Here is a 13,202-nt window from a genome sequence, read left to right on the forward strand (position 1 = left end):
ACAGTGGATAAAACAATACAAATAGATATATTCCATTTCAAAAGCTATTTTTCAAATAGTTTTTGATGGCTGAAACTTTTTTAAAATATTTTTTTCAGTCAAAAATAACAGACAATCAAATTAACAAACCACCTAAAAATAAGACGCCCTAACACACACGTGAAGATAATTGTATAAAATCTTGTTTGCATTCTATTTTTATAATTTATATTTACAAATACAGAAATTAATATCAATCGATAAGGGAGAAATTCCTGCCGAACGTTATTTTTGTTTGTTTGTCTTGAACATTGCCTTATTTCGATTCACTCTTTAAGAAGGTGATTGCCTTGAAATATCCTTGTTGCTGATGTTCAATGTCCCATCCAAGGATTGGACTTTTTGATTTTTTTTAAAGTTTGAAATTAACTGTGAAATAATAATTATATTTAAGTATTATAATAGTAAATGTTATTCCAACTTTAAACCTCAAACTGCGAATATTTTCTTATCGATTTAATCGGGTTATTTTATTTATTAACCATTTAAAAGAAATCGTTTTGAAATTATGTTTTTCTTCAATTAGTAAGGGTCCAAAATCCTCCAAGTAGTAGGAAGGTGATTAATTGCCACAAAGAAACGAGTTGGTTTACATATAAAATAAAAAAATACACATAAGCTTTAAGCGTATAAGATTATAAGATAATTTACTCCCGAGTCACAGGGACGGAAACACAAGTGAAGTGTCGAATCGAACACAGCACAATCTATGATATTAAGATATATTATGAAAAATATATTATATTCATAAATGCATGCAGACTTTCATGGAAATAAATCTCCATCTTGAGATAAAACTCTAGTACAACCCTTGATGCAAGTAGAGATTGCAATATATATATTCATGGCCATTTGAAAAGAAATGGACTGCATATGAATTCCAATAATTCTTTGCAACGGGCCGTAGCAGAAGTAATTCTGTTATTATTCAAGGCAAAACAGTTTAAAGCAAAAACGGGAGAAGGCGAAAATGTCACAAGGCAAAAGCATTACAAGGCAAAACGTCACAAGGCGGATTACAAGGTTAAATACAAAAATTATCAAGGTGAATACTCCTGACATGATAGAAGATAACTCCTCACAAATCCTTAGTATTACTCTACATTTTTCATGAGCACACTCACACGTAGCTACTCAATATTTATATGTATTCATATAAATGTTATTTTCTCTTGAATTAAAGAATAATAATAAGAAATTGAGAAAAAAATAAATGACTGACGAGTACTTTATTTGCTAGAGCGTTCACTAACAGAAACAGCTCTCATTATATACATTACTCGAGGTTACATTCAGATGCCTCCAATATTTCATCAATACGACTATATTGTTATTTCTGAGATCGAAAATATGTATATGATATACACGAGGGATCACTATATAAAATGCCCCCTGTATACAAAGTCAATACTACATGCATTACGCCAACGAAATTTCATTAATATGACTACATTAATATTTCTTAATCAAAATATGTTTCTGATAAACATTTGGGAGCACTATCAACAGTTCATCCTGTATACACGCTCTATGCTACATAATGAACGACTGCATGATCTACATTTACAGTATTGTTATGCCTTAGATAAAAAATACTTCCATTTGGTTTGAAGATTCATTCATACATAAATATAAACTTTGGCTTATTAGTATAGAAGTCAGAAACTGATTTAAAATACAAATTTAGAAGGAGTCACTATTATATAAAAATGATCTTTGCAGTCATTTGAGATCGATGGCAACGACGAGCTAAACAATATAAATGTATCATTTTACTATTACTAAAATGCAGGAGAGCTTATGAAAAAATAAATTCCTTAATTGTATTTTTTGAATTGGAACTTGTATACGTATTGATAGAATTTGTAGTTGTTATTAATTATATAACATTATTAATTAATATAAATACAGAAAAACCATTAAATATAAAAGTCTTGGTGGTTTGTTTTTCTTTGTATTTTTGTTTTACAGTCGATTTGTATTTTGTAAAATTTCTACAATGGTAAGTTTGACAAGATATCTGATGGGTAAGGAAGGATGTCATTTTTGAAAGACAAAAAATAATTGAGAGAATAAAAAGAGGAAAGACTTATGGCAGTACTAAATTAAAACCCTTGCTACTAACAGCTGCCTGTTTAGTGATGCAAATAAATCAATATAATACTATAATGGAAGAGGGCCCGATTTTTGTAGATGCTACCTAAATATACATATATTTTTGTATTTTCTAAATCTGTTCTCATTATTCTTTTATTATTGAGGAGAAAATACATTATACATATAAACTATTAAGTGTAACAAGGAATGAGTGACGGAGAGTAACGCCGAGGACTTGTTGATTAATTCCCAAAACATTCATAGCTCCAAGATGGCAATGAGGTCCTGAGTCTTGGTAAAAAAAATCCAAATTAATAAAGCAAAGTATGTAAGTATCTATCTTGAAGTTAAGTCATTTTTGAGTGTAGATATTTATGTAAGAAATACCAACACAATACAGCGTGAGTGTCATATTAAAAGAAGAAAGAAAGAAAAAATACTATTTGTATAGAATTGTATAAAAACGGTATGTTAAAATGAACGAATTTTTTCAGGAGTTTACGTTAAAAAAAAAAGTACTATATAATTCAAAAAACAAAAAAAGAATGTGAGGCTTAGTAACGCGCTAAAGTACTCCATGGAACATCAAATCATTTTTTTTTTTTAAATATCAAACAGTTATTATTATTTTTTTATTCTGAGGAGAGAACATTGTGGTATTGAGTAAGTACATGTGAGTGTGAACATGAAAAACGGAGAATGACAATGATGGATTGTTGGGGAGTTATCATTCATATATTAAAACACAGTTTGTCTGTTCGTCAACCCCTAAAAAAACTCAGGGGAATTCCATGTGCTTGAACAAACATTTAGTTAATTAATTACTAAAAATATGCCTGCAAAATGGAAGGAGAAAGTAGTGCATTATCTCCAAAGTAGACAATCAATAAATATCATTCACATTTCTTGTAATTACACATATTGATCAACATTGCCATGAAATGTCAATGAAAGCTCATAGAATCGATTTAAGAAAAAGTATGGATGACAATCAAACAGTGCCTGCGTTGGTGGGCGGAATACGAAATTATTTAAAACATGTCAAGGGACGAGGGGAATAAAAAAAAGAAGGTAGAAGAAAAGAGAGGGAGAGAGAGAGAGGGATGTACAAATAGACAGAAGGAGAAGAGAAGAGACTAGAGACAGAGAGAAGGAGAGAGATATAGAAAGAGTGCAGGGAAAGGAAGTCTCATTTTCGGTCAATAATACCCTCTTAATGACCTCGGAGGCCCCAGCAGTCTCTTTGGTTATTTTATAAGTCTAATTTCAATTTCAAACTAATCTGTTCGACAGTTTTTGGATTCTATGAAGGAAAAAAAAAAAAAACGTACCTTTAAATAATGATGAACATCAAGTACATTTTTTATCTTGTCTATTTTTTGTTTTGATTTGTATTTGGCAGACTGAAGAGGGAATTTTCTTTTCCTCCGCTCTTGTCAGTATTATTTAATTCATGAGAAGTGAGTTTCCTTTTCTACAACATATCATTGAGGATTTATACGAAACCAGTTGAGCATTTGCGTCTGCTCATTAAAGACGGAGAGTAGCCCTGAAGATCTGTTGCAGAGTTATAATTGTAAGTCATTTTTGGACTCACAGTAGAATTGAGGATTGGCATTCTAGTAATTCTTCACTATAATATGTTCTTTTTTCATAGACATAGTTGGTAGCATATACAAGAGGGCATCTCCCCTCCAAAATTTACAACGACCATAAAAGCAGAGTATTGTGGTCCGGAATGAAGGAATTTTTTTAATGGATTCAGATTTTTCATGAACTTGGAACTATGTGGATTTGGAATTCAGTTGGACATGGAGTATGATGATTCGTATTCGAAACCATTCCAGACTCAGACTTGCAAATATTTGAGCTAAGAGTCGTTTTGAAATCCTTTGGTCTTCTACTATATATTTTTTTTTAGTTAGGATGAGCATTACAGATTTTTCTTGTTGGAATTCATACTTAAATAAATATAGGGTGTTTAATAGGCCAGAAAAAATATTCATCAAGATATATATCATCAAAATCAATTGTGGAAACAACATTTATCGCTTTTTATCAATTTATTTATCCCCTGGATCTTGACTCAAACTCTGAACCGATCCATATGTGCATGAACTTGAAAGGAACTCGGAGCATGAGGCACGGACTTGACCTGAACTAGGAAAAAATTAATATTTAATTAATCAATGTATATACTTAGATAGTATCTATATTATTTTATATTTATTAATTTCCTATAAAAGTTAATCTATTATTTGATCCTTTAACGGAATTGAACGGGAATCCAAGTCAATTTCTTGGAGAAACAAATTCTTTAAAAATAACTATATTGAAGAAATATTGGAGCCTTGATTCCTGAGAGATAGTACATCATTTGCCCCTATTTTAATTTTTTGACGAGGAGACTGGAATCACAATCAAGCAGCTGCAGAGAAAAAAATCATGACGAAATGGAATCGACATTATATTTTTAAGGGTCAAGCAGCAAAAATATTTTTTATTGTAACCTCTTTTTTAGTATCTATATTATTTTATATTTATTAATTTCCTATAAAAGTTAATCTTATTATTTGATCCTTTAACGGAATTGAACGGGAATCCAAGTCAATTTCTTGGAGAAACAAATTCTTTAAAATAACAGAAGACCAATAATAGGACCATTGGCGCCTATTTGCACTGCATTAGAAGGTATCATAGCAACCAAATTCAGCAGAGTATCTCAGTAAAAGGCTAAAGATCTCCGATTGATATTGTTAATTATCAGTTCACTAGAATATGTCTCTCCAAAAAACAATTAGTACAACATCATGTTTTGAAATCAATTTACTACAACTAAGCAGAAGTGGATGAGTTATCAAATTGTAAGATCGTCTCTACTTACTAACAAGGTGGGCACAGTTGGAAGAAGAAGAAAAAAATTATTTCTGTCAAAACAGTTTTGAAACTTCGGCACACTTACTGTATAACTGTCCAACAGCAACGGCAGCAATGAAGACATGCAGTTTAAAAATAGAGCAGCGATTGAAAGCTAGGATAACATAAGTTAACTGGGTCATAGTCCCAATTCTGTGACAAATTTCATAGTAAATCGATTCTAAGCAAAATTGAAAAAATAACTTACTCTGTCCGGTTCCGATTCCAATACATATGGTAAAAGTCTTAGAAGGGAGTTCGATATTTAAGGAAACTTTACAGAAAACGGACAACGTTTATTTCTTATTGAGGATTTTGCATATCTAAGAATCAACAAAAAGAAAGAAGAATTGTATAGCTGTAATAACTAATCAAATTTATCATTTATATTGTAACACCCTATTTTTCCATCAATCCTCATGTCAACGATTACAATTATTATACTTTTAATACCAATTTGTGATTTCTCCTTAATTATGTGAAGTTTTAATATTTTAAATAATAGTTAAAAGATACCGTTTTGTTAAAGGGCGTCCAAAGGAATATATTTTAGAGGGGGGAGAGGCTTGGTTTTTGGAATAATTTTGAAAAAAAAAATTAAAAAATAAAATGTTTTTATTGACAGAAAATTATTTTTTTTGGAAAAAAAGTTGAGAAATTATTTACAAATTTTTTCATGCATATATATGATTGTACGTTATTTGAAGTGTATAACACAACTTTTTTTTCTTAATGATTAATAATACATATATTATAATGCTTACCCGAACCGAAGGAATCTAAACATTAGGAAGTAATAATATTGACGATAGTCAATGTGATTTCCAGTACTCTCCTTGGCCCAAGCAACCCTGGAAAAACCTCTGCTAAATGTATATAAATAAGTAAGCACAGGTATCGGTGGAATGGGCGTTATTGAGCCGATTCCGATAACCGATTCTGTTAATTCAAGAAGGCCGATTCTTGCCGATTCTAATGTATCGGTACACCCCTTGAGATAACTTATAAGGAAAACCGAAGTAGAAAAATCGACAAGTAACAAAAATGTATCGTCAATTTTGATATTAATGGTATAATTTTTTACATGTCCGATGGGATAGACAAACAGGAGATGGGACACGGAAAATTTAATAGAACATTATTTGACATGAAATAAATGCTTCGCGCGCTAAATAAATCCTTTAACATTTTTTGTCAAAATTTGGATATTTTAAAACTTTTGGAAAAATTAAATCAATAAGAAAATTTATGATCTCATTTATTTATATTAACAAATCTAAACGAGGGCATTTAGTTAGTGTTATCAATTACCGTTTTACAATTACTTTAATAAATACTAGGTATGTTAAAAAATGCCGATTTACGGGGAGGGAAAATATTTCAGGAGGCGTACGTGGATGTCTAGAAGTGTTTTGCGGATCTCCCTAGAAATTATGTATTTTTATTACTTAAATTGGGAAAATCGATTTGACCTCATAGTTATTTAAGTTAAATAATTGTTCGTCTTTCAGCCAGTTTTTTTTTTTTTTACAATCCGTTGCTTTGTTTAATCCCATTATTTGCTGGAAAATAAGTCATCTCAAAATAGCCTTCAAAACCATAAATAATGTATAATGGATCAAAAAAAAAGTATAATGGACTTTAAAACATTTATTTTTCTACTATCTTATAAAGTTTCCAACTAATATATTAATGCAAAGCACATAAATCTATACCCGACATTAGAACCTTCAATCATTATTACTTGGGAACATTAAAATATTTTGTCTTAATTTTTAACATCTCTTTTTTTTCAATAACTATCATTAATTGTCCGGGGAGCGTGGGAGGATATTTATTTACTCGAATTTCAAATATACAATTCAATTTCAGGTATTTAAAAGTATCATCCTTTGCACAATACTGTACTCTGTAATTTATGAAAATTTCATTCAAATGTAGAAAGTTGTGTTGATTTATTGAAATATCATATTTTATTAGATCACGGATTTTGGTGTAGGTTATAGCATAAACAATACAAAAAAAACCATAAAATTTCGATGATAAATTGGTCCTAACTTCCTTAATATTGATACTAGAGACATGATTTTATTACAAATTTGATTTTTTTTTTGTAACATACCTATAGTAGGTTGATTTTTTATATAAACCAACAGATGGCGCTAGCCTTGCAGAGCTGAATTGTGGAAAATTAAAGGCATAAGTTGAATGAAGGAAAGAGACAGAGAGAGAGAGATGTAGAAAGATAGAGAGGGAGAAGAGGAGAAACAGAGAGAAAGAGAAGGGGAGAAGGAAAATTAGGCTTTATTTTGGTCAAAAACAGACTCTTAATGACCTTCAAGCCCCAAAAAATGTCGTAGGAACATACTTGGTTATTTTTATACGTCTACTTGACAAATTTCAGATTGATTTGTTGTACCATTTTGGATTCCTTATGTAATAACACCCAAACAAACTGATAAACAATGATGTAAATCCGGTGTTGTTGTTTTTCAGCTGGCCTGTTAACTGTAAATTGGTAATATAAAGAAGGAATTTTCTTTTCATAAGCAGTTTCTATTATTATTTAATTCCTGAGTAGTGAACATCCTTTCTGTTGTGTATTATCACTAAGTCCGTTTCTCCCCCTCTCAATTTCCTTTAGTATCTTAAGTGGTTTTATTTGTAAATGTATTGAAGTGTTGGGTTTCTGTATAGAAATCCTATACTCGTCTGAGACGGTTATATTTTTTATTGGACTGAAATAATTCGGTCCAACAAAAAAGCTCGGTCTGGACCGCTCTCTTATAAAAATTCGGTCTAGATCGGTCGACAGGAAAAGTTCGGTCTAGATCAGTCCATAGGGTAAGACTAAATAAAATTGGTCCATAGGGTAAGACTGAAAAAAATCTGTCTATAAAGTTAGACCGAAAAAAAAAATCGGTCCACAATGTGAGACCGAAAAAAATCAGTGTCCGGTCTGGATCAAAAAATCGGTCCAAATCGGTCTAGAAAAAATCACTTAAGACCGAACCGAAAAAAAAATTCGGTGCTGAACCGAGTCTCAACACTAGTATTTACCTATAAATATCCTGGAAGGTTAGTTATTGCCAGGTAGTATGACATTTGTAATAAAGTGTTACGCATTCTAAGTCTCCTCTGTGCCTTTTATTCTCTTTCTTTTGGTCAAGTCAGTGTACTTTTCTAAATAGATTACATTATATACAAAACCTAATTGATCATTTATGTCTGCTCATAAAAGACGAAGCGTAACCCTGAGGATTTGTTGCGGAGTTTTAATTGTAAGTCCTTTTTGAAGTCAGATTAGAATTGGGGAGCGACATAGGAGTAATTCTAGCAAATGTCCTTGTTTATATCCTTTTCGCCTTATTTCCTACTTACAGCTGATTGTAGCTGATATAATGAAACGTCATGAGCATTATTATTTCTCTCCTCCTAAACATTCTTCAAATTGTCCGGGTTACCACGTTGATTTTCGGTTTCTTTTTTTTAAACATGCCCATTCTACATTGGATTTTCATCATTGCTTATAAATATATATATATATATAGGTAGAATACAGGCTTGGACCCGTTTATCCCTTTTCCGTTCATTCGTTCACTTTTTTCTGTTCCTTTGTTCCTTCTTTATTTGTGGGAAAAAACAAAACATGGAGGAATAAAGTTTTGAAGGAACGATAAATGCTAATGTTCCCACAACATGATAATAAATCCAGTTAAGTCAGAGATTTTCAATGTCAGTTTACTAGAGTGAGTACTTTGAAGTGGTCAGAGTTATTAGTGTCGATAAATGTGGATATGTACACTCTTCTTTATTTATAGTAATATGATATGATGGTCTACACACGCTTGTTGACAAAAAAAATATATAAAGTCACATTCATTATTTTTATTTAATTTGATACAAGCAAAAGTAAGCTCTAATGAATTTTCTCAAAATTGAGCCTGGATCAAGACTAATAGAAATACGAGGTTATACCATCATGTTATCGAGCTTGCTAGAATTTTCAATTTGATGTAACGTACCGACTGCTGGGCAAGGGGGACAGATTTTTACGCCGGACAATATAACAACGGTATTTTATTAGTATATAGTACTAAAAATTATATGATTAACAGCAAAGCTTTTTTTAATAACCCATCAATATTTTTATGACGAATTCAAGGAACGGTCCCAAGGACCGATTTACGGTCCTAAGACTGGATTGGGCAGAATAAATAAGGACCCACACAACATTACTGTTCATAAACCAGAATTTTGTTTGCATTAATTGAATATTAATTTTATTGTCGTAAAATTCTTAGTTAGTTTATTTTAAAATATGCTGATACTGGCTTAGAATCAAACAAGCAATTTTATCTTTACAAACTTTCTGAGGATGGTTTTTACTGGATAATTTTACGCATAAATAGAATGATTAATAAATAGAGATGAGGCATTCTAAGAGATTATGGATTTTGAGTATCAGTTACATCAAAACTTATTGATTAAATTAGTATAAATAGGAGTATTACTTAATAATATTTATTGTATCTATCAAGAGTCATACATAATCTATTACTACAATATTATAATAGCATTAGTTTTTTACGACTAATATCTTCATCTAGGACAAGTGTATATTTTTAGAGTTTAGATATCCGTTGTTATTGATAAAGCCTTCGTTTATTTTTTTGATAATTTTTTGTTTCATTGTGATACTGTCATTTGACCATCTTTTAATCACTGATAATGTAGTATTGCATTTAAAATATCCTTATGAATTTGCACAAATAGTGAATCAACCGCTACCTAATGTTGACATCAACGACATTCTAAAAGATGTTAAGGTTGTTAAGGTTTAGTGTTGCCATGTGAGTTTAAGCAAAATCAGCTAGATGTAATTCTAAAATCAGTTAAAAAACAATCTAGATTCAACAAAAAATAACTGAAAAATCACCTAAATATTTTTTTATCAATCTATTATCATATCTTATTATATCAAGTAGTGTATTAACTGTTTCAGGATCCATTTTATTCCATAACTTGTTTTTTATTTGATCAATTTGGCTGAATACCCTTTCAACTTCAGCATTGGAATCAGACAAACTCAATATTGTTAAGACAACATAATTAGGCTCCGCAAAAGGATCTATATTAATACCTTGTTACATTTAATCGCATTATTTGCTAAAAATTAAGTCACCTCAAGATAGCCTTCAAAGTTACAGATATAGCGTAATGGATCAAACAATAATTATAATGGACTTAAAAATATTTATTAAGTTAGTATTTGGTAATGTTTACAATCTATTTGTTAATGCAAAGTGCATAAATTTTACGCCGATATTAGCGCCTTCAATCTTTATTTCTGCGCAATATGAAAGTACTTTGTCTAATTATTTCAATTGCAGGTATTTAAAAGTAAATCTTTTCCACACTACCGTAAAAACGGATGAAATTTCGATGATTAATTGGTAATAACTTCCTTGATATTGATACTGAGGACAAAATTGAGGTATCAAAATGTTGTTTTTTTAAAAATTATCTTTTAGATATAACAGGATTCTATTTGAATTTAAAATTATTTTTAACATACCTATCCTATATTATTAAAAATGATATGTTTATGTAAAATATGTTTCACTTGGTAACAGGGAACATGGAACATGGCAATTTAGCAATGGCAATGACAATAAATAAATCACAGGGTCAAACATTTGAAAAAATTCTTTTATATTTACCAAAATCAGTATTTTCACATATGCTACATTTTCAATTATGTCAATAGGGATGCATATTTGATTATGTTTACTCAAATGGATAGAAAAAAAAAAAATGTTGTATACAAGGAGTTTTTGCAGTAGAAATTTTGTCCGGGCTAAGGAGGGAGAGAGAAATCACATTGAAATGGTCAGATTAATTGAGAAAATTAAAAAAATATTCAGAAAATACTTCTATTACTAATAATTATTGTATGTATTTTTCGTAGTTGTCAAAAAAGATCCTGATCATTCTAATTCCCTTGGATTCTTCACACTATATGAATCCAGTTAAGTAAGGTAATCTCCAAAGTCACCTCAAGCTGTGACTCCTCCACTTCAAATAACATAGCAACATATATGCATCTAAAAAATTGTCTAGATGAGAAGTCCATTTTCTATTTACTTCAAAAAATTCCCTAATCAAAATTCGCGAAGTAACTTACAAAAAACTTTTTTTCACTAATTTTGGACGCCTAATCATTAGCAATTCAAAAAATTCATCAGATATATAAAATCTGTTTTTATCTAATTTTACAAACAGGAAAAACTTGAATTAAATCAGCAAACCTCAGTATAAAAGTTCCTTTTAAGACTAAAGATCCCCCCCCTGGAAATAGGGTCCTTTATTGACTTGCCTTATACTGGTACTCCAAATATTCTCAAGAAATCATTTTGTATTTAGATTTTTAAATCATTATAATATAAATAGGAAGTAGTTATTTTTTGGTTTAATCCAAGACTAATCACTTTGAGTGACCAAAAAATTTAAAACTTCCATAATTACATGTATTTCATGAATGATTTTGATTTTACATTATATTCACCATGTTGTTTTAATTAAAGGTCCAATTCTTATTATCGGAAAGGATTTGGTGACTTTATGATTTATGATGTTGGAGTAATTCTAGCAGGTTCCTGTGCTGACGTCATATATGGGAACCAAGATACATTCTTTAAGAACAAAAGGAGAGTCCGACAGGATGACCCCATATCTACAATTCTCTTCAATATCAGCATTGATGGAATTCTGCAAGAAATTCATTGAGATAGTCAAATTGTTGGTATCGCATATATTCCTAACAAACCTCGGTGTCTATGTTACGCTGATGACTTGACTTTAATTGTGTGGGAGTCCCCTCGGCACCATTAAGTAAATTAAAAGAGCCTTAACTCTTGTCCAAGGATTTGCCTTTTCCTCCAGATTAAAAATGAGTACAGAGAAAACAAATATTTTGAGTTCCTATGAAAATTTAATAGTCTGCCCATATTTTAGAATCTCTACGGAAATCAAACTCCAAGAGTCTTGGGTTGGGACAAATGGATGCCAGAAGAACAACACAGAGATTCTTAAGACTATTGAGCGATCGTGCACCCTCTTCAGGAACTTGAATATGAACGTTTGGGACAACATCATAGCATGGAACACACATGGTGTTCCTAGAGTGATACATATTTTAAGAGTAACACCATTCACTGAGAATACCTTTCAAAAAATAACTATTATTAAAGATTCATTAATCAAAATGGACAAGAAAAATAATATTTCCTATGACAAAGTACATGCTTCATTGAGGAGCGGAAGACTATCCTTGATGGACCTAGACAAAATGTGGAATGTTTTAAAATTTCCTTGGATCAGAAAGATGTGGAAATGCAAGGAGCCCTGGCTCTATGTCTTTGATAATTTTCTGAAAGAAAGGCAAGGCCACTTTATGGGTAATCCTTGCGCAGGTTACCAAAAAGTATTGCAAAATCTGGAATGCTTCTCCAACCGAATGGGATTTTTTATAGAGCAAGCAGACATGCATCACTGTATGCTGAATTTTCACTCGGATGGTAAATGCCAATTCGTGAGCTACTTAGCTTCCCAGAAGTAAGAACTCTCTCAGCTGTCGATTTTTTGAGCATCCTCATAGACAAGATGGCCAAGCAATACTTCAAAACTATTCTTGGCCCTTATAGAGTTGTCCAAATACCTTTTATACCTTTCAGGATGAGAACCTCAAGTGCTACCACTCAAGAAATTCGAAGGTGTTCCACAAAAAAACAACTATGAAACCGTTCATAGACTATTGTGTCAGAAGAGGCATAGTAAAAAGTCCATACAATAGCATCAAAGCTATTAAAAATAAATATATGTCGTCCACTGAAAGTGGTTTAAGTACCGACTTCTTTCTGGAACTTTGGAAGTAGGAGCAAAAAAACTTCAGGACCAAAGAAGTCAGTGTATCTTCTGCAAGAGGGAAAGTGAAGCCACAGACCATCTTTTTTGGAATTGTGCTAATCTAAAGGTACTAACTATATGATGGGATCTCCTACGAATGACTTCTGAATTTTGGAGCTACGATTGTTAAAAATGAGATGCTTGCCCACTACAATGGAGGGAGAAAATAAGGTTAATACCAT

Source organism: Lepeophtheirus salmonis, chromosome 6 (assembly GCF_016086655.4).
Source record: "Lepeophtheirus salmonis chromosome 6, UVic_Lsal_1.4, whole genome shotgun sequence".
Lineage (NCBI taxonomy): Eukaryota > Metazoa > Arthropoda > Copepoda > Siphonostomatoida > Caligidae > Lepeophtheirus > Lepeophtheirus salmonis.